We start from the raw sequence: 20,712 nt of genomic DNA, 5'->3' as shown, positions 1-20,712 counted from the left end.
GTATAGCTTCGTCCAGAGGCTTCGCCACTCTGACTCGGCAGATGGGCGAGCTGAACATGTGCACCACCAACACCGACGAGTCACTGGGACAGCACATCGAGTCAACCTAGAACTGGCAGCGATACACAGGCGAGAGGATCCGCAACCTGGAGCAACAACAGCAGCAATCCCAGGAGGAGTGGAGGGCTATAACGTCCTGCCTCCCCGAGGCCGGGCCCGCTTACATCTGGCTACTTTCTAGGACATAGAATGTCCTCACAGACCAACACCAGTCTTTTCTGCACACTTTGTCCTCACTCGTGCACACCCGGGAAGAACTTCCCGGTCGGTCACCCATCCCCAAATTTCTCCGGGCTAAGCACGCTTAACCTCAGAGTTCTTTGAAGACCGGCTTCCGGAAAAGAAGTTGCAACTTATTGGTATGAGTATCCTATTAATCCTATTAAGCCCTGTGCCGGGGTGTCACATGCTCACCCCCTTAAGAGACCGACGTCCTCGTCGGTCAATCCCAAGCCAGGAATGTCCTCTCGTGGCCACATCCCGTACGTCCAGTGCCAGCAGCCCATGTGCCACGTCCGTACGTCCAGTGCCAACGTTCCCTGTGCCACGTCCGTGCGTCCAGTGCCAACGGCGCATCCCAGATGCCCGCGCACTGACCCGCCACGCGCCCGTGCACATGCCTCCGCACTTACGCCCGTACGTGCCCGTGAAACCGCGAGAGTCAGCTCTGATACCATTCTGTAACGTCCCGCCTCCCCGAGGCCGGGCCCGCTTACATCTGGCTGCTTTCTAGGACATAGAATGTCCTCACAGACCAACACCAGTCTTTTCTGCACACTTTGTCCTCACTCGTGCACACCCGGGAAGAACTTCTCGGTCAGTCACCCATCCCCAAATTTCTCCGGGCTAAGCACGCTTAACCTCGGAGTTCTTTGAAGACCGGCTTCCGGAAAAGAAGTTGCAACTTATTGGTATGAGTATCCTATTAATCCTATTAAGCCCTGTGCCGGGGTGTCACAAGGGCCTACTACCGTTGGGCTGGGTTTAATCCCAACCAGCAGCAGTGAGCTTGAAGCTAGCTTGGGGGAGGACCCCCACGAGAGATACCTTGTATTAAACTCTACCTTTACCGCTTTCCAAAAAACCTTGCATGAAACCAAACAAAAATTTGCAAAATTCCAAAAATCCATAAAAATTTGCATAACTAAAATCAAATAAAAATTAGCAAAACCTTTAAAAACCCAAAAATATTTACTTGCTTTCCAATATGTGTAGTAAGCATGTGTAGTTTTTCCTTGTTGAGATGATAAATAGTTGCTCTGTTAGTTCCTTTCTTATGCCTAGCTACAACATTGTGCTCTCCCTAAGTTCTGAGTTTGGTGGCTAGATGTTCAAACCTTAAGCTTGAAACTTGTGGGTAGCGAAAAGTAGAATTCGAATCTAGGTTGTTGTGGCTTATGATATGGCTGAAAGAGTTGCTATGATCTTCTCCTACGTGATGCTTGATATCCGGAGTATTTCTTTTCAAAAATACAAAAATAAAATAAAGTTCCTCGGTGATATGCAATTACTATCCAGAGCCATATGAGTTACATGTTTGAAAAGCCTTTTCTGCATATGCAACTTGTCTTCTCATTGAGCTTTGTCAAATTGTTGTGACCCTTTGTGAGAATCACTTCATACGCCCATGATCAAGATCACGTACACGTCCACTCACATGCTATACTTCTACATTTGGAAGATATCAAGTACATCCATCCACCCACAAATAAAACTCCATGTTGTACCATGTCTATCTCTCTCCAAAGTTATCATCATGTATGGGCTATGCAAAAAGAAGAAATAAAAGATGCATACCTGTAACGACTCGGCCCGGGAAAATGGCTAAGATCTACTCTGCATATTGAGTAAACCACACCTGCTAAATAACTCTCTTGCGCTTTCGTCCTCGCTTCGCGCAAAAGGGTTAACCCGAAGTTACTAGCCTTCCCGCGACCGGCTTTTTAAGCTGGTCTGCTCCTTCCTCCGATTCCAGCATGGGATCATCGGTCCGGTGCTACAGTTCCCGCGACGAACAGCGCTCGGACGCTACAGTACCAGGCTTGCTACAGTACCCGAGCTACAGTACCGACATTAGGCCCGGCCCAACTCGGCTATAGTGCTCGAGCTACAGTGCCGTGTCTAAACACTCGGTTGTGCCTTGGGCATAAGTCAGGAATGCGATATTGTAGCAACTCCTAATCAACAACCTAAGTCTAAAACTATGCTCGGGATGAGCAAAGGGCTAGCTTGGGGGAGTTGTTGACGGTGCTTAAGTGTCATTTTCACCCGTCAACTATACTCAATAATAAAGGAAAATTACATGCCTTATTCACATATTTGTATCACTAACCTCGCTCCATAGTTGTTTTCGAGTTTTGTACATTTCAGATGAGCAAGAGCGGAATAAGACGAAAACACGCAGCAGATGCCATACAACTACGCAGACTATCGCATCCAGCGTCACCCACTTACAAAGAGGGCCCATCTGGCAGAGCAAACAGGAGCACCACACATAATGCATACAAGGAAAGATATCAGGGCCCACATGTCAACCTGCCAGCAAAGGATAAGGACGAGAGGAGGCCAGGTGGGGCCGGCCTCCCATCCAGGTGCATTTCGAGGAGGAGTCGCCCCCAAGTTTCCTGATCACCTTCCATACATGCATTTGGCGGGAACCGACCTCCACTAGTATAAATAGGGCCCCCTCTCACCCCTCTCAACACACACACTTCATTCCATTCTCTCCAAGAAGGCTCTCCTCTCTCTTGCTCTCTTAGCTAGGTAGTGGAGCTAGGCTAGTTCTCTTTAGCGAGCAAGTCATCCTTGGGGTCGTTGAGCAATCCTCGGCTCCTGGTATGGCTTTGTATCCAACTTGTCAGACTTTGAATCATAATATAGAGTTTTGCCATGGTTGCTTTACTATCTTGATAGTTTATCAAACCATGCTTAGTTCGTTCATAAGTTATGATACGGTCTTGGTTAGGCCAGATGATCCTGGTACATATAGAGGTTCGTTGTGCTTTCGGGTTTGCTCTAGTGTTTTACTCATCCATCCGAAGGGTGGGAGACCTGGGGGCACTAGAGTAGTGACTTCATACACGAGTGTGGTGCTCGGGTTTGCGGGATCCTTCGGATATGACCATGCTCCGCGGTGTGACTGGGATAGATGGCAGGTGGTGACAGCCCTGTCCATCCGGCGTAATAGCTGTGTTGCATTTAGCATACTCCACGACGTTCGGGTTCGGTGTAGGAGTTCATGCAAAGAGGTAACGGAACTGGACGTTCTCTAGTGCGGGACCTTCTCCCCGCTATCCCATTTTCCTGCCACCTGCAGTCCTAACCATGATCTAACATGACTCCAGCTTTGGATAGAAGTACTAGGACACCTAACCTAGCCTAAGCTCCAGCTGACTTAACGTAGGATAGAGTAGACCTTTGTTTTGTCGTTTCTCTCTTTTATTCCTTCCTCTTGGAGTGTGGATATGTGCTGTGTCGCATTACCCTTGCTTATTCTTTATCTGGACTTACCCCTGTTAGAGTATTGCCTATTGCTTGAGGCAATGTCATGGTTAATGTTAAGTACAATACCTTTGCCGCTGCCGTCCTTTGGGACACAAATAAATGACGATACCCTTACTCTCCGGGTGAAATGCTACAACCGTATATCCATGCGCTTGTGGATCCATCTGTAATCGTATTAATTATACCACGAGAGTGGCATCCCTTGGGTGCAATTGCTAGGATGGGTTCGGCGCCCTCATTTCTAGTGATTGCACTAAGGACTGCCAACAGGCATTTCTGGCGCTGTCACTAAGGATTAATCATTCCTAGTGATTGCGCTAAGAAAAGCCAACAATATTCGGCATCCCTCCGCCAGGAAGACCGGGCTAGGTCTCTTCCCCTATTCGACTCCTACCCAGACTCAGATGATGACCTCGATTTCAACTCGGCTTCAATTGGTCGCCGAAACTTGACCATCCTGGCCACGCCACAAAACCGAGTCGTCTACTGGAAGAACTCCGAATCTGCCAAGGCCATCAACAATGCCCGGCTGGTAGCTTGCCTACGGGATTTGCCTTATCAGCCAGGCAGACCCCTCTCTCCAGTCAGAGGAGAAGTAATTGGTGACACTGCTCTGGTCGACTACAGCACGACTCACTCGACCCTAGACAGACAAGTGTACATTTCACTTCACGGAGAAAGTGCGCTTGGTTCTCGGGCTGATCAATACGCCAATGAGAGCCTAGACCAAATATTAGATGATGAGCTATCAGTTAACGCTCCACAAGACAAATCCCAGCAAGACAGAGAAAGCCGGCGACAAAGCAACCGCTGCCGAGCCACTCGCAGAAAGAATGTGGCCGCTCAGGCTCAACGCGCTCCTGCTCCACACAGACCGCAAAACCTGTGACAGGACTCGAATGAAGCTGCCAACAATGCTTTCAACAGTCCCTTGATCAACCTAGCTGAGGTAGCTATATTAATGCAGGCCTTGCCAGACACTCCTCAGAATCGTGAAATTCAACGTTTGACTAGGGACACCTTGCGTCAAATTGGAAGACAGAATCCAGCTCCGTCTGTTTCCCACAATAGTCGAACTCCTGCTAAACAGAAGCAACACTAGGAGCCAAACCGAGACAACAACCCGCATGGCCAACCCTGGCCTAGGTTTCAAGATGAAAGCCATCACGCCGATCCTTCAAGAAATCACAACCACTTCCAGGAAGACGCACGTGATTTCATCAACGCTAAGTGTTATGTCCGACATATAGAGGAAACTGATCGGTTCCCGGGCTTTAGTCAAAACATCAACTATGCTAAGTACCCGACTGGCTTCAATCCAGTCAACATGCAGAACTTGAAGAATATGACGGCAAACAGGATTCCCGCCAGTGGCTGCGCATCTACTCAACTGCCATCGAGGTAGCAGGAGGGACAAATTCTACGAAGGTCATATACTTCCCGATGGCACTGCAGTCTGCTCCTCTCACGTGGCTAGAGAGTTTGAGGCATGACTCAATCCACTCATGGGAAGATTTGAAAAAGATTTTCATCGACAACTTTCAAGGCTCCATTCACCGCCCAGCCACTTGCCATGACCTACGCCTATGTAAGCAAGAGCGTGGAGAAGCACTAAGATCATACATAAATAGGTTCTTCGACACACGAGCTACCATCGCCAACATAGCAGATGATGACGTGATTGACTACTTCCACAACGGCCTCGCTACGCAACAGCTATACCGAGACTTTGGAAGGAACAGACCTTATTCGGTGGTCGCACTGCGAGATATGATGCTCGGATGGGCCGACCAAGAAGAACAAGAACACGATCGTTTCCCCCGCCATGAAGCCAACAATCAGAAATGCAATGGGGATTCGCAACCAGACAAAGGCCAACACAACTTCGAAAAGAAGCGCAAGCCGGAAGAACTGTAGCAACAATGGATCAGGGCCAGCGAAACAAGAAGGGAAATCAGCAAGATGATTTACCAAAAACTACTCGCAAGACCTTGCCCTCTACATCCAAAAGGAAGGCACATGATCCTCGAGTGCGTAAACCTTCTCAAGTCTCTCCAAGAACGTCAATTGGAAGAAGACAAGAAGAAGAAAGAAAGGAAAGACAATGAGGATGATGATAAAGATGAAACCATGGGTTTCTAACCACCTGCCAACAGGGTGAACATGATCTACAGAGGAGACTCTTCCTTCAACAGGAGAAGCCAGAAACTGGTTTGGTGGGAAATATTAAAAATGGAACCAGCCGTTCAGAAACCACTGAAACACAGCGAGACACCAATAACGTTCTCAAGGGAAGATCCATGGACTAGCTTTTCCGAACCTAGAAAGTTCCCACTCATCCTAGACCCAGTGGTGGCAGGTTCCATCCTCACTCGAGTACTCATAGATGGGGGCAGCGGCCTAAACCTCATCTTTATGAGTACAATTTCCAAAATGGGGCTCGACATATCCGACAAACTAAAACCAAGCAAAGCACCTTTCTACGGCATAGTACTGGGGAATGCTTCCTTTTTCCAGTTGGAACTGTGGTGCTTCCAGTCACCTTCGGCACGCCAGACAACTACCGAACAGAACTCATCAAATTTGAAGTGGCAGACTTCGAATCTTCTTACCACGCCATACTCGAACGGCCGGCCTTGGCCAAATTCATGGCGGTACCTCACTACGTCTACCTACTATTGAAGATGCCCAGAAAAACAGGAGTGCTCACCTTTCGCGGAGACCTTTAGAAGTCCTTTGAATGTGAAAAAGAAGCTATAACCTATGCTTCCTCCAACCGACTACCAGATACCGCAGGAGAAGTACTCGCATCAGCCCAGCAGTACTCGGCATCAGGGACAGAAATCCCTACAAAAAAGGCAAATCACTCTGCTCCAAAACCACCCGACAACATCGGGGTCAAGGCAATTCAACTTCAAGAAGATGATCCGTCAAAGACAGCCCTGATTGGGACAGGGCTCACCGACAAATAGGAAAACGTGCTTGTCAACTTTCTTAGGGCCAACCGCAACGTATTCGCGTGGAAACCAGCTGATACGCCCGGTGTCCCGAAGGAGTTGATCGAGCATTCCCTAAATGTCAACCCTACCACTGTTCCCAAGAAACAGCGGCTACGAAGATTCTTAGTAGAGAAAAGAGAAGATATCAAGAAAGAACTCGCCAAACTACTCGTGGCCGGGTTCATCAAGGAAGTCTACCATCCCGAGTGGTTGGCGAATCCTGTTCTCATTCTTAAAAGAACAACAACGAGTGGAGAATGTGCGTCGACTACACCGACCTCAACAAGCACTTCCCGAAAGATCCCTTTGGACTCCCTCGAATCGATCAAGTTATCGACTCGACGGCAGGTTGAGTTCTATTATCCTTCCTGGATTGTTACTCGGGCTACCATCAAATAGCTCTCAAGGAAGAAGACCAGATAAAGACCGCATTCATCACTCCATTTGGTGCATACGCCTACAAGACCATGTCCTTCGGACTGAAGAATGTTGGAGCAACTTACCAGCGCGCCATACAGCTATGCTTCAACAACCAGCTCCATCGCAACATCGAAGCTTACGTCGATGACGTGGTCATGAAAACAAAGGAATTTGATTCCTTTATCCCTGACCTAGAAGAAACCTTCAACAATTTGTGAAGCTTTAGGTGGAAACTAAACCCGACCAAGTGCGTTTTGGGTGAACCATCCGGAAAACTACTTCGCTTCATCGTCAGCCACAGAGGGATTGAAGCAAATCCAGAGAAGATTAATGCAATCATGAACATGGAAGCTCCATCCTCCATCAAAGACGTTGAGAAGCTCACTGGATGCTTGGTTGCCTTGAATAGATTTCTATCGAGACTCGGCGAAAGGGGACTCCATTTTCTTCGAAACTATTGAAGAAACAAGACAAATTCAAATGGTCCCAAGAAGCAGTCGAAGCACTCGAAGACCTGAAACAACACTTACAGTCACCTCCTATCCTAACGGCTCCAATGCCAGGAGAGGAGATGCTACTTTATATCTGTTGGCATTTTTTAACGCAATCACTAGGAATGGTTAGTTCCCAGTAACGGCGCCAAGAAACGCCGGGTCGGCCGCCCACAGCAGTGATGCCATGGGACGGCGCGCGGTATATCTTAACGATTACAGAAGGATCCGCAAGTGCACGGATATACCGTTGTAGCATTTCACAAGGAAGTATTCAGTGTATCGTTATTTATATTTTCCCAAGGGATGGCTATGGTGTGTAAAGATGTTTACTGAATACATAACCATAACAATTATGAGATAAGGTGTGAACTGCTGATCATACAGGGGTAAGTGATAATAAAGATAATTGAGGGTAATGTGACACACACAAGATCAGCCAACTCTCATGAATAAAGAATAAACAAATACATCTATGGTTAGTGGGAGCATAGGCAAAACAAGGTCCTAGTATACTATTCATGTCAGTAGAGAAGCTATGTTAGTCACACACTTAGAACTGCAGGTGCAAGGAAATTAGGGACATCGGGGAGAATGACCCATTCTGGAGAACATCCAGACCATTTCATCTTTGCATGAACTCCTACACGAATACCCGAATGTCGGGGAGTACACTAACCAAGAAGCAGCTTCCCAGCGGACCGACAGGGCTGTCACCACCTGTGGTCTACCCCAGTCAAACCGTGGAGCACTGTCATATCCGAAGGATCCCGCGTACCCGAGCCCCATGCTCGCATACGAGGTCACTACCCTAGCACCCCCGGGTCCCCCACCCTTCGGATGGACATGTAAGACGCTAAGGCAAGGCCAAAAGCACAATGAACCGATATCCTTACCCAGATCATCTGGTCTAAGCAGGCAACTAATACAACTTGAATAGGAACAGAACTTGGCTACACAGGCTAAGAACATAGCAAGATAACTAAGAACGAACCCTTTATGAATAGCATAATGACAGTCGGAATACAAAGCCATACCAGAGGCCAAGGATTGCTCGCTGACCCCGAGACGACTGGATTCGCTAAGGAAATGAAGTACTAGCCTAGCTTCACTACCCTATAGAGTACAAGTCACAATGAGAGTGAGAGAGAGAGGCTTCCAAGTGGTGTGTGTGTGAGAGAGAGTGGTGGGAGGCCCCTTTTATAGTGTTTGAGGTCGGTTCCCGCCATCCCTATACATGGAAACATCTACAACCGACCTCTAGAGGATCAGAACTAATCTCCCGCCAAAATGCACCTGGATGGGCTTCAGGGTTGGTTCGGCCGACCCCCCTGTGCCGCCTCTCGCCACTGGCTTCGTCTGGGAGACTGATCAGTGGGTCCTCTTGATAGGTAGTCGGTGCCGAGGCTTGGATGGTCGGTTTGGTCTGTCTGGTGGGCCTCTTTTGCTTGTGTTACGCAGGATGCGATCTTCTGTGGTTTTGTCTGCATATTCTTCGTGTTTTCTTCTTATTCCGGACTTGTGCTCCTGAAAACATAAATTCTCTAAAACAACTATGGAGCTAGGTTAATGATACAAATATGTTAGTAAGAGGTATGGTTTTCCTTCTCTTGTGAGTATAGATGACGGTCTTATTTTGCACTTAACGACCATCAACAACACCCCTAAGCTAGCCTTTTGCTCATCCCGAGCAAAACATGGCTGATGTTTGTTGATCAGGAGTTGCTACGATGTTGCATTTCTAACTTATACTTTAGGCACAACTGAATGCTTCTTACCTTGATTTTGAATAAGTTGGCCTTTTGTCCTTACCTCTTACCTTTACTCCTATGGGGCTTTTAGCTTCACCTCATCTTTGGCGGTTGAGAGTTAGAATGGCATCATAGAGTGCTTGTATTTCTCTCCTTAGTTCAACCGTCAATCCGGAGTTTTTGTTTAAGTTTTTCAAAAGAATTTTATAAAGTTCCTCGGATGATCTCTCGGATCGCTCGATGTGTATAATTCCTTACCAAGAATTTTTATTGAGCCTTCCTTCCTCACCCTATCTCTAATGGCTGTTTTTGGTGGAGCTGTAGGTATGGAGGATTTGAAGGCATACTTGCTTCTCATATTTTGCTAAGTCAAAGACCGGATCCGAAGGAGAAACAAGTCATAAACCTTGATCAAGATGTGCAAGTGTGTGGATATTTTTGGTGGATGGTGTATGAACTCCTTAGTATGAACCATCTCTCTTTCTTTCTTTTGGATAGGGTCTAACTTTCTTTTTCTCTTTTCTTTCTTTTTTTTTAACATGCCGAAGCATGTGTCATACCTTCTTTGGGTATGCATTTTTATTTTCTTTTTTTTTGACATGCCGAGGCATGTGGCATACCTTCTTTGGGTATGCATCTTTTACTTCTTTTCTTTTTGTATAGCCCCATATCCTTGATGCAATTTTCAGAGATATGTGTCATACATAAGCATGGAGTTTTATTTTGTGGACGGGTAAGTGGAGTGCTTGCTCCTAGTGTAGAAGCTTAGCATATGGTGTGAATGTGTATGTGATCTTGATCATGGGAGTATAAAATGAATCTCACTAAGGGTCACAACAATTTGACAAAGCTCAATGAGATAGCAAGTTGCATATGTGGATGGTTTGCAATGAGATCAACATATGGCTTTGGATAGGAATTTCAAATCATCGAGGAACTTTATTATATTTTTGTATTTTCAAAAATGAAATACTCCGAATATCAAGCGTCACATAGGAAAAGATCATAGCAACTCTATTTAATCATATCATAGCTCACAACAACTTAGATTTGGATCATGCTTTTGCTACCCATAAGTTTCAAGATTTAAGGTTTGAACTTATAGCCAACGAATCCAAAACTTAGGTAGAGCACAAAGTTATAACTAAGCATACAAAGGAAATTAATAGAGCAACTATTCATCATTTCAACAAGGAAAACTCATACCATGGTTACAACACATATTAAAGCAAGGAAAGATTTTTTTGGTTTTTCTAAGTTTTGCAGATTTTTATTTGGTTTTAGTTATGCAAATTTTTATTTGGTTTCATGCAAGATTTTTGAAAGCGATGTAGGATAGAGTATGATACAAGTTACCTCTCGTGGGGATCCTCCCCCAAGCTAGCTTCAGGCTCACTGCTGTTGGTTGGGGTTGAACCCAGCCCAACGGTAGTAGGCCCTCCACTCCTCCTGGATCTACTGCTGTTGTGGCTCCAAGTTGTGGATCCTCTCGCCAGTGTATCGCTGCCAGTTCTGTGTTGACTCAATGTGCTGGCCCAGCGACTCGTTGATGTTGGTGGTGTGCATGTTCAGCTCGCCCATCTGTCGAGTCAGAGTGGCGAAACCTTGGGACGAAGCTGAACGTGTGGCGGAGATCGGGGGTCCACTGGAGCTGGAACTAGTGGACCGGCGCCCTTGGGCCTACCGTGCCCATTCTTCTGTGCTTGCGTTGTGCCGTGATGAACAGCCCGCCTCATGGTGATGTGAGGTCTGATTATGTTGAGGCAGTGCTAGTGTATCTTCCCTCCTAGTTCTACTTCTTGTCATCCTGCCAGGTAAACCAGAAGTACTATGCCGACGGCACCCTTCTCGTTGAACGAGAGGGATGGTTAGCGAATGGCATTTGTACAAATGGAAGTCTGTATTGGGCAGTGAAATCTCATTTGTATAGCCCATGAAGAAGAAAATCGAAGAGTCATCCGGGCCTTTCTTAAGTGTGTGACCTTGAATCAAATAAGACTCGTCCATATACACGCGGTCACCCTCAATGAAAGGAATGGAATTCCCCTCTAAGGCACCAATACGTGTAGCGATACGAGTTATCAATGAAGTACACTCAATAGGACCCATCGTCTTGAAATTCGAAAGCCATTGCTTAACCAAAGCTTGTGCGGGGGAGATTTGATCTTGTTGACCATGGCATATAAAATGAGCAACTCATCGTTGCGCACGGGTCGGACGTCATCTCTTGGAAAGAGAGTGATGGCTAACCACTTGTGCATCAAGCGAAGAGTTGGATTATGAATGTCATTGCACCTAGGTGCAAATTTTCCATGGACAACTTGACCCGAAATCTGTCCCCAAAATTCATGATGATTAAAACCGCGGCAAGCTTGCTCAAGAGAAATCGGCCAGTGTTTGTTGAAATCGAGGTGGCCAGCAAAAGTTTTCCAAGAAAGCAAATATTCTTCCCCGAAAAGTCAAAAGTAAACCCCATTTTCCACCTCCCGAAGAGTGCAAAGAAATTGGATGGTGAGGAGCCGAGAACCGTACTCCTCAACGGGAATGAAGTTGTCCCATCCAATTGTGTGCCTAACATTAGCGAAGTCTTCGTACATACCGGTTTTGATGAGGAGTTCCGGATCGAAGGCTCGGGTGTGGACGAAGCTTCGGTCTTTGATCATGGCGTAGGCTTGATGTTCATGAGTGTCGCGCAAGTCAAGGTAGTAGCGTCATCTTCATCAATTTCCATGTTCTCGGCTTGTGGCTCAGTTTGCACTTCTTCATATTGTTCTTCTTGTTCGTAGTCCATCGTGGTTGGTGTAGGCGTAGGTTTGGAGGAATGACGAGAGCTAGACTCACCCCGTGAATGGGACGAACCTAACCTCATAACCCTCTTGATGGCTCTGGTTATCTTCCGACCTGCACCCTTTATGCTTGCAACAAGAGCAGACAAGGAACGAATGAGAACAACTCGATTCGGGTTACGTTAGTGAAATGAAAATGAAACTCTTACCCGAATGTTGTTCTTCTAAGTGTATGAACAATCTCACAGCAAAGAAATGAGTGAGAGTGTTCTTGCAATCAAACTTAAGCCAAAATCCAATGAAAACCCGAGTGCAAACTTTGAGAGGGAGTGAGTGAATGAGAGTTGAGTGTGAGAGCGCAACACCCACCTCTCGGCCTCTATTTAATGAGAGAATGGCTAGGCACCGTTGGGAGGAGCTGGGCACAACGGCTAGTAGCCGTTGGAGAAAGCTGACAGAGAGCCATTGCCAGGTGGGGTCAGCTGACCCAGGGGTTCTGCCGGCCCCCCTGTGGGCCCTCTGGCTGATAGCCAGGGCCCAGGAGCTCCCCAACGGTAATAAACTTTGAAAACTTGGGTGCCAGGCCAAACTTTGCCTCGAAAGATTTTGAAAAGTATTTTTCTTCATAGGATTTCAATGCTCAGAAAATATTTTTGGATTTTTTTTGTAAAAACAGAAAAGGTGGTAGAAAAGATTCTAGTATGCAATAATGTTTTGAAAATTCAAATATGCAGTGGAAAAATTTTAAATGTCAAGAAAAGCAAATTTGGCGGAAAATTTACCTTCGGCAAGGGCTCGTCATTTTGAGTCTGATGAGCGGGACCTTTTCTCCTGCAATGACTTACCATTGCTTGGCTTGTCCTGGAGAAGTGGATGAGGACGAACTCTCAACCTTACGCCATACCTTCTTCGATTGTCTTCTTTTGGATCGGGTGGTCGTAGGTTCTTCAGGCTGGGGTTCGGGTGAACCCCAGAGCGGGCTCCCATCGTGAGCCTGCTGGATCACAAATCTTTGCTCTTCCCTGTGGAGAAATTTGAAAAATATGTTGTTGAACTCGATGCGGAACTGGATTTCTCCAGCCCAAACATCGATCCTAGCCTTGACGTCTTTTAGGAAAGGTCGTCCAAGAATGAGATCTAGGCCTAGGTCCCCTTCCATGTCAAGGACGACGAAGTCGGCGAGAACGAGGTGGTTCTTGATTCGTACATATATGTTTTCGACTATCCCCTCAGGGTGTTGAATTGTGGAATCTGCAAGTTGTACGAACATGCGGGTCTGGGAGAGAGCAGGATATTGTAATTGTTCGAAAATTACCTTGGGTATAATGTTTTTGCTAGATCCAAGGTCGCAGAGGGTCTGTCTGTAGAATTGATCGAAGATGGAGCAGCTGATCATGGGCACCCCTGGATCTCCACTTAGCTTCGCTGTCAGTCCTCCCAACGCACTCATCCTTGGTGGGGTGTACCTCCCTGCATGGTTAGTACGTGGAGTCTGCCGGGGAAGGTTGCCCCACCTGGTGGACACCATGTTTGCAGTTTCAATTGGAGATTCGGGTTGCCCCGAAATCTTCCCAAACTCAGCAGAAGGAATGGCAGCAGCGAGTTGAGCCAACTGTATTTCTATCATTTTGTTGAAACTTAACTGATTTTTCAAGGCAGAAGAAAGAGTTTCAACTTTTGCATTTATATTTTCCAAAACATTGTCGTTGGCCGCAAGCTTTTTATTTAACGATTCATTGATTTTAGCCTGGCCAAAAACAAGGTCCCTCAAGGAGGGTTGGTTTGAATTGAAATTCGAATTGAAATTTGAGTTGAAATTGTTACCTCCTCCTTGGAATGGTGGGCATGCTTGACCCCACCCTTGGCCTCCTTGTGGACGGAACCCGTTGTTGTTATTGTTGTTGATGTAGGCCGCATCTTCACGGGTCTCGGGGAAGTCATTCCCCAAGTGTACCATTACCACAAACCTCGCACATCATGTATGAGTTCATGGCTTGGACAGGAATGAACATTTGCTCTTTGTTCCCTTCGTCGAGTTTCTTTAGTAGGAGGTCCATTTTGGCGGCAAGCATATCCATCTCCTTGACGGTATGCATTCCGCCCTTGGTTCGGGGCTGGGAACGCTCCTCGTTCCAGCCCTGATTGGCGACCATCTTCTCGATCAAGGCTTTGGCATTGGCAATGGTGAGATCGAGATAGGCCCCTCCAGCAGCAGTGTCCAAGTGGGCTCTTGATGTTGGCGTTAGCCCATTGTACAAGCTTACGAGCCACTCGTCCATCCCATGATGAGGACAGGCGAGTATGTACTCTGGGAGTCTCTCCCAAGCTTTCGGGATGGATTCCATCTCCGTCTGCTGGAAACTTGAAATTCTTTCTTGCAAGACGTTTGTTTTGCCTAGCGGGAAGAACTTGGCGACGAATGCCGTGGAACATTTGTCCCATGTGCTGACAGCTTCTGAATTCGAATAAAACCATTGTTTCTCTTTCCCCAAGAGGGAGAAAGGAAACAAGCGAAGCCTAATGATGTCAGCCGCAACGCCCCTCATGGTTACGGTCTTGCAAAGCTCTAGGAAGTTCTAGAGATGGGCGTTGGCGTCCTCGTTTGGCTTGCCACAGAATGGGCTAGCCTGCACCATGTTTATGAGGCTGGACTTCAGCTCGAAGTTCACGTCCCCAACATCAGCGTTGGGTCCAGTCCCCACATTGGCGGCTGAGGGGACGGAGAAGTCATAGAGAGTCTTCTCAGCCATGGGTTCGGTTATTGTTGCTGGTGCCCGAAAAGCTGGCTCGCTTGTCGACAACGAGATTTGAGGAGGGACGACGCGAGGTCAGACCCTTCTCACGAGCTTCTCGGGATTTTCAACGAAGTTTGTCGGCAAGGAAAAACCAGTCATACACTACCCTATTTTCATCCAATCAGGAGAAAACAAAAGATGATATTAGCCTATACGAGTAGCAGCTACTTCTTATTCACAATGCCATGTTTATGCATTAGTAAAGATCTTTTTACACCTAGTGCCATCACCGGCAACGGCGCCAGAAATGCTTGTTGGCATTTCTTAACGCAATCACTAGGAATGGTTAGTTCCCAGTAACGGCGCCAAGAAACTCCGAGTCGGCCGCCCCATAGCAGTGACCCCATGGGACGTCGTGCAGTATGTATTAACGATTACATAAGGATTCGCAAGCGCACAGATATACCGTTGTAGCATTTCACCCGGAAGTATTCAGGGTATCTTTATTTATATTTTCCCAAGGGATGGCTATGGTGTGTAAAGATGTTTACTGAATACATAACCATAACAATTATGAGATAAGGTGTGAACTGCTGATCATACAGGGGTAAGTGATAATAAAGATAATCGAGGGTAATGTGACACACACAAGATCAGCCAACTCTCTTGAATAAAGAATAAACAAATACATCTAAGGTTAGTGGGAGCATAGGCAAAACAAGATCCTAGCTAGTATACATTAATGTCAGCAGAGAAGCTATGTTAGTCACAAACTTAGAACTGCAGGTGCAGGAAAATTAGGGACATCGGGGAGAATGACCCGTTCTGGAGAACATCCAGACCGTTCTCATCTTTGCATGAACTCCTACACGAATACCCGAACGTCGGGGAGTACACTAACCGAGAAGCAGCTTCCCAGCGGACCGACAGGGCTGTCCCCACTTGCGGTCTACCCCAGTCAAACCGTGGAGCACCGTCATATCCGAAGGATCCCGTGTACCCGAGCCCCATGCTCGCATACGAGGTCACTAACCTAGCGCCCCCGGGTCCCCCACCCTTCGGATGGACATGTAAGACGCTAAGGCAAGCCCAAAAGCACAACGAACTGATATCCTTAACCAGATCATCTGGTCTAAGCAGGCAACTAATACAACTTGAATAGGAACAGAACTTGGCTACACAGGCTAAGAATATAGCAAGATAACCAAGAAAGAACTCTTTATGAATAGCATAACGATAGTCGGAATACAAAGCCATACCAGAGGCCGAGGATTGCTCGCCGACGCCGAGACGGTGGTGTGTGTGAGAGTGAGAGAGAGAGAGGCTTCCAAGTGGTGTGTGTGTGTGTGTTAGAGAGAGTGGTGGGAGGCCCCTTTTATAGTGTTTGAGGTCGGTTCCCACCATCCCTATACATGGAAACATCTACAACCGACCTCTAGAGGATCAGAACTAATCTCCCGCCAAAATGCACTTGGACGGGCTTCAGGGTTGGTTCGGCCGAACCTGGGGTTCGGCCGACCCTCCCCCCCTGTGCTGCCTCTCGCCACCGCCTTCGTCTAGGAGACTGATCAGTGGGTCCTCTTGTCAGGTAGTCAGTGACAAGGCTTGGATTGTCGGTTTGGTCTGTCTGGTGGGCTTCTTTTGCTTGTGTTACGCAAGGATATGATCTTCTGTGGTTTTGTCTGCGTATTGTTCGTGTTTTCTTCTTATTCCGGACTTGTGCTCCTGAAAACATAAATTCTCCAAAACAACTATGGAGCTAGGTTAATGATACAAATATGTTAGTAAGAGGTATCATTTTCCTTCTCTTGTGAGTATAGTTGACGGTCTTATTTTGCACTTAACGACCGTCAAGAACATTGCAGCCACCACACACGTTGTCAGCATAGAAATCATGGTAGAACGAAACGAAGAAGGCCACACCTATGGCATCCAAAGACCAGTCTACTTCATAAGCGAAGTACTCTCTGAATCGAAGGTGTGATACCCACCGATTCAGAAACTACTCTACGCAATAATGATTACTTCAAGGAAGCTGCGACATTACTTCGATGAGTACAAGATATCAGTCGTCATGGACTTCCCACTGGGTGACATCTTACACAACCGAGACTTGACCGGTCACATCTCAAAATGGGCAGTGAAACTAGGAGCACTCGAGCTAAAATTCACGCCAAGAACAGCGATCAAGTCTCAAGCCCTAGTCGACTTCCTAGCTGAGTGGAGAGAAAATGAAATACCCGCTCCACCGTCTATCTCAGACCACTAGACCATGTACTTTGACGGATCATTGAAGTTGGGAGGAGGAGCAGGCGTACTCTTCATCTCTCCAAAAGGCGAACAACTCAAATATGTCTTCCCAATTCTCTTCGAAGTATCCAACAACAAAGCAGAATATGAAGCTCTCCTACACGGCCTCTGACTGGCCATCTCACTCGGCATCAAGCGACTACTCGTCTACGGAGACTCACTCCTTGTGGTCTAGCAAGTAAACAAAGAGTGGGACATCAACAAAGAAACCATGGACGCCTACGTTGCAGAGATCAGGAACCTCGAAAACAAGTTTTCAGGATTGGAAATCCACCACGTCGTCCGCGACAACAATTTGGCAGCTTACGTCCTTTCAAAGTTTGGCTCCAACCGAGTGGAAGTCCCTCTAGGAATCTTTGTCCATGAGCTTCATCACTCCTCAATCAATATTTCCACCCTAATGGAAGTCGACCCAGTTCCCCAAGAAACCAGTCGAGAGGTAATGATGATCGGAACTAATTGGCGCACTATGTTCATCGATTACATCAAGGACAAAGTACTCCCTCCGGGAATCAAAAAAGACAACATAGAAGCTGTACGCATCATGCGTCGCAGCAAGAACTACGTCCTTGTCGACAACAAACTTTACAAGCGAGGCGCAGGATCAGAAATCCTCATGAAATGCGTCACAGCAGAAGAAGGAAAAGGAATCCTACAGGAAGCTCATGAAGGCACATGAGGAAACCACGCGGCTTCAAGCACAATGGTCGGCAAAGTCTTCAGATTAGGATTCTACTAGCCCACAACATTATCAGATGCAGAGCTACTCGTCAAACGATGCCCAGGATGCCAGTACTTCGCCAAACAAAGCCACTTGCCTGCTCACAACTTGATAACCATACCTCCATCATGTCCGTTCACTTGCTGGAGCCTTGACATGATAGGACCACTCCCAACAACGCCAGGAGGCTTCACACACGTTCTAGTGGCAGTTGACAAGTTTACCAAATGGATTGAAGTCAAACCAATCAAGAAGATCTCATCAGATTGTGCAGTCGAATTCATCAGTGAAATACTCCACAGATTTGGTTTCCCCAATACAATCATAACCGATCTTGGATCAAACTTCACCTCATAAGAATTCTGGGATTACTGCGAGAACTCCAGCATTTACGTCAAATATGTATTAGTCGCACACACAAGAGCCAATGGCTAAGTGGAACGCATCAACGGACTGATAATTGACGGCTTAAAGAAAAGGATTTTCGATTCTACAAGCAAGAAAGGAGGCAAATGGCTAGCAAAACTACCAATGGTAATCTGGGGGCTACACACCCAACCTAGCAAGGCCACATGACAAACACCTTTCTTCTTGGTGTACGGCTCTGAAGCAATACTACCGGCAAACATCATGTAGAAGTCACCTCGACTAGAGATGTATGACTCAGCAGAAGCCGATGAAAGCTGACAGCTAGAACTGGACTCACTCGATGATATGAGATGCAATGCATTGCTACGATCTACTCGATATCTCCAAAACATGCGAAGATATCACGATCGCAACATCCAGACAAGATCTTTCAGCGTCGGATACATGGTCCTCCGCAGAATCCAAGGTGAGACATGCCTTCACAAACTGAACTCAAGATGGGAAGGACCCTTCATCGTCACCAAAGTCACAGGACCAGGATCCTATCGACTGATCTATGCGGACAGACTAGAAGTCCCCAACTCTTGGAACATCGAGAATCTTCAGAAGTTCTACCCATAAGCTGTCAGAGGCCACCTCCTGGATTTCAAATTTCAATAAAGAAACATGGTCCTTCGGAGTTCAATTCAAGTACCCAAGACAGCTTCAGGAGTCGTAACTCCATCGACTACCTCGAATACTAACCTTTCTTTGTTTACTCAAAGTCAAAGGCACGGCGAATCAAGTAGTCGGGGCTAAGGGACATGTGCCTTGCGGCCCTAGAGACAAGCTCTCTACCTTCTTCAGGAGTTGTTACTCCATCAACTACCTGGAATACCAACCTTTCTTTGTTTACTCAAAGTCAAAGGCATGGCGAATCGAGTAGTCGGGGCTAAGGGACATGATCCTTGCGGCCCTAGAGACAAGTTCTCTACCTTCTTCGGGAGTCGTTACTCCATCGGCTACCTCGAATACCAACATTTCTTTGTTTACTCAAAGTCAAAGGCACGGCGAATCGAGTAGTCCGGGCTAAGGGACATGTGCCTTGCGGCCCTAGAGACAAAATCTCTACCTTCTTCAGGAGTCGAAACTCCATCGACTACCTCGAATACCAACCTTTCTATATTTACTCAAAGTCAAAGCCACGGTGAATCGAGTAGTCGGGGCTAAGGGACATGTGCCTTGCGGCCCTAGAGACAAGCTCTCTATCTTCTTCAGGAGTCGTTACTCCATCGGCTACCTCGAATACCAACCTTTCTTTGTTTACTCAAAGTCAAAGGCACGGCGAATCGAGTAGTCGGGGCTAAGGGACATGTGCCTTGCGGCCCTAGAGACAAGCTCTCTACAACCTCCAGGAGTCATGACTCCACAGGATTTTCTCGTCCATGAGACGACGACTATCGACTACTACGGTACTCGATCCCCGGATGGGACAAGCTCCCTATCTCCCAAGAGGACCTTCTCGTCCATGAGACGACGACCATCGACTACTATGGTACTCGATCTTCGGATGGGACATGCTCCCTATCTCCCAACAGGATTCTTACGTCCACGAGACGAAGACTATCGACTACTATGGTAGTCGATCTTCGGATGGGCCAAGCTCCCTATATCTTAAAAGGAAATTATCATCCTCGTCGACTACTAAGGTACTCGACCTCCGAAAGACAAATCGCTCATGAGACGTCAATCAATCGACTACTACGGTACTCTACCGAAAAAGAGAAAACATCTCAAGAGTCACTCATCCACAAGATGGAAATTAAGGAGGAGACACGATCTCTATGTCTACACAAGACGGTCAACCCAAAAAGTTCTCACAAAAAGAACTTGTCAACTCATTGACCAAAAATCATATTCACATGGCTCGCCGATGAACCTCTAGCAACAGAGGATCACTCCGATAGATCAACAAATCATCCTACAAAAAGACCATGTGTCAGCCAAAAACAAAAGAACAGTTCAAAAGCACCAGATGTTACAGAATTTTACCTGTTTCGACGGATTATTCACATGGAATAGATCTGGAAGCACAGGGATGGTATTAACACCGGAAGGGCAGGAGCATGGTTATCGATATAAAACCACTCTGCTTTCCAATCCCCAATCTGACGACGCAGAGAATACGGGATATACTTCTCCGCCATGCTAGGGAAAAACTGGAGATCTGCACCCCCACCCTCGTAATATTCCTAAAATTGGGATACAAATTCAAAGAAAAGAGACTCTTGAAAAGATCAAAATGGGGATGAATCCCAAGAAATGGCTCACATAGCTGGACAAAAATAGCTATATGCAGGATTGAGTCTGGAGTCAAGTGATGAAGCTGAACACCCCAGAAGAAAAGAAGACCCCACAAAAAATTGCAAGCAGGGACGGCAAGGCCACGCTCAACAAAGGTTTTGAAAAGAACAATTTCAGAAGTTTTTTCAAATGCCTCCCATGACCCTCGGCCGACTGCCACTGAATCAAAGTTTTAGACTGCAAGAGATGGCGGCTAACAAGAGACGAGATCACGGCTTCTGAC

The 20,712-nt window shown here is 46.8% G+C and overlaps 1 non-coding gene across 1 annotated transcript; it reads left to right on the top strand.

Annotated features, from left to right (window-relative positions):
* The first annotated feature begins 14,288 nt into the window (after positions 1 to 14,288).
* Positions 14,289 to 14,395, top strand: LOC120658091. The gene has a single exon (XR_005668511.1). It is a non-coding gene; the product is annotated as a small nucleolar RNA R71 (small nucleolar RNA).
* Positions 14,396 to 20,712: the final 6,317 nt, after the last annotated feature.

This window comes from Panicum virgatum, chromosome 1K, assembly GCF_016808335.1.
Source record: "Panicum virgatum strain AP13 chromosome 1K, P.virgatum_v5, whole genome shotgun sequence".
NCBI classification, from domain to species: domain Eukaryota; kingdom Viridiplantae; phylum Streptophyta; class Magnoliopsida; order Poales; family Poaceae; genus Panicum; species Panicum virgatum.
This window is presented reverse-complemented; position numbering and strand designations above follow the sequence as displayed.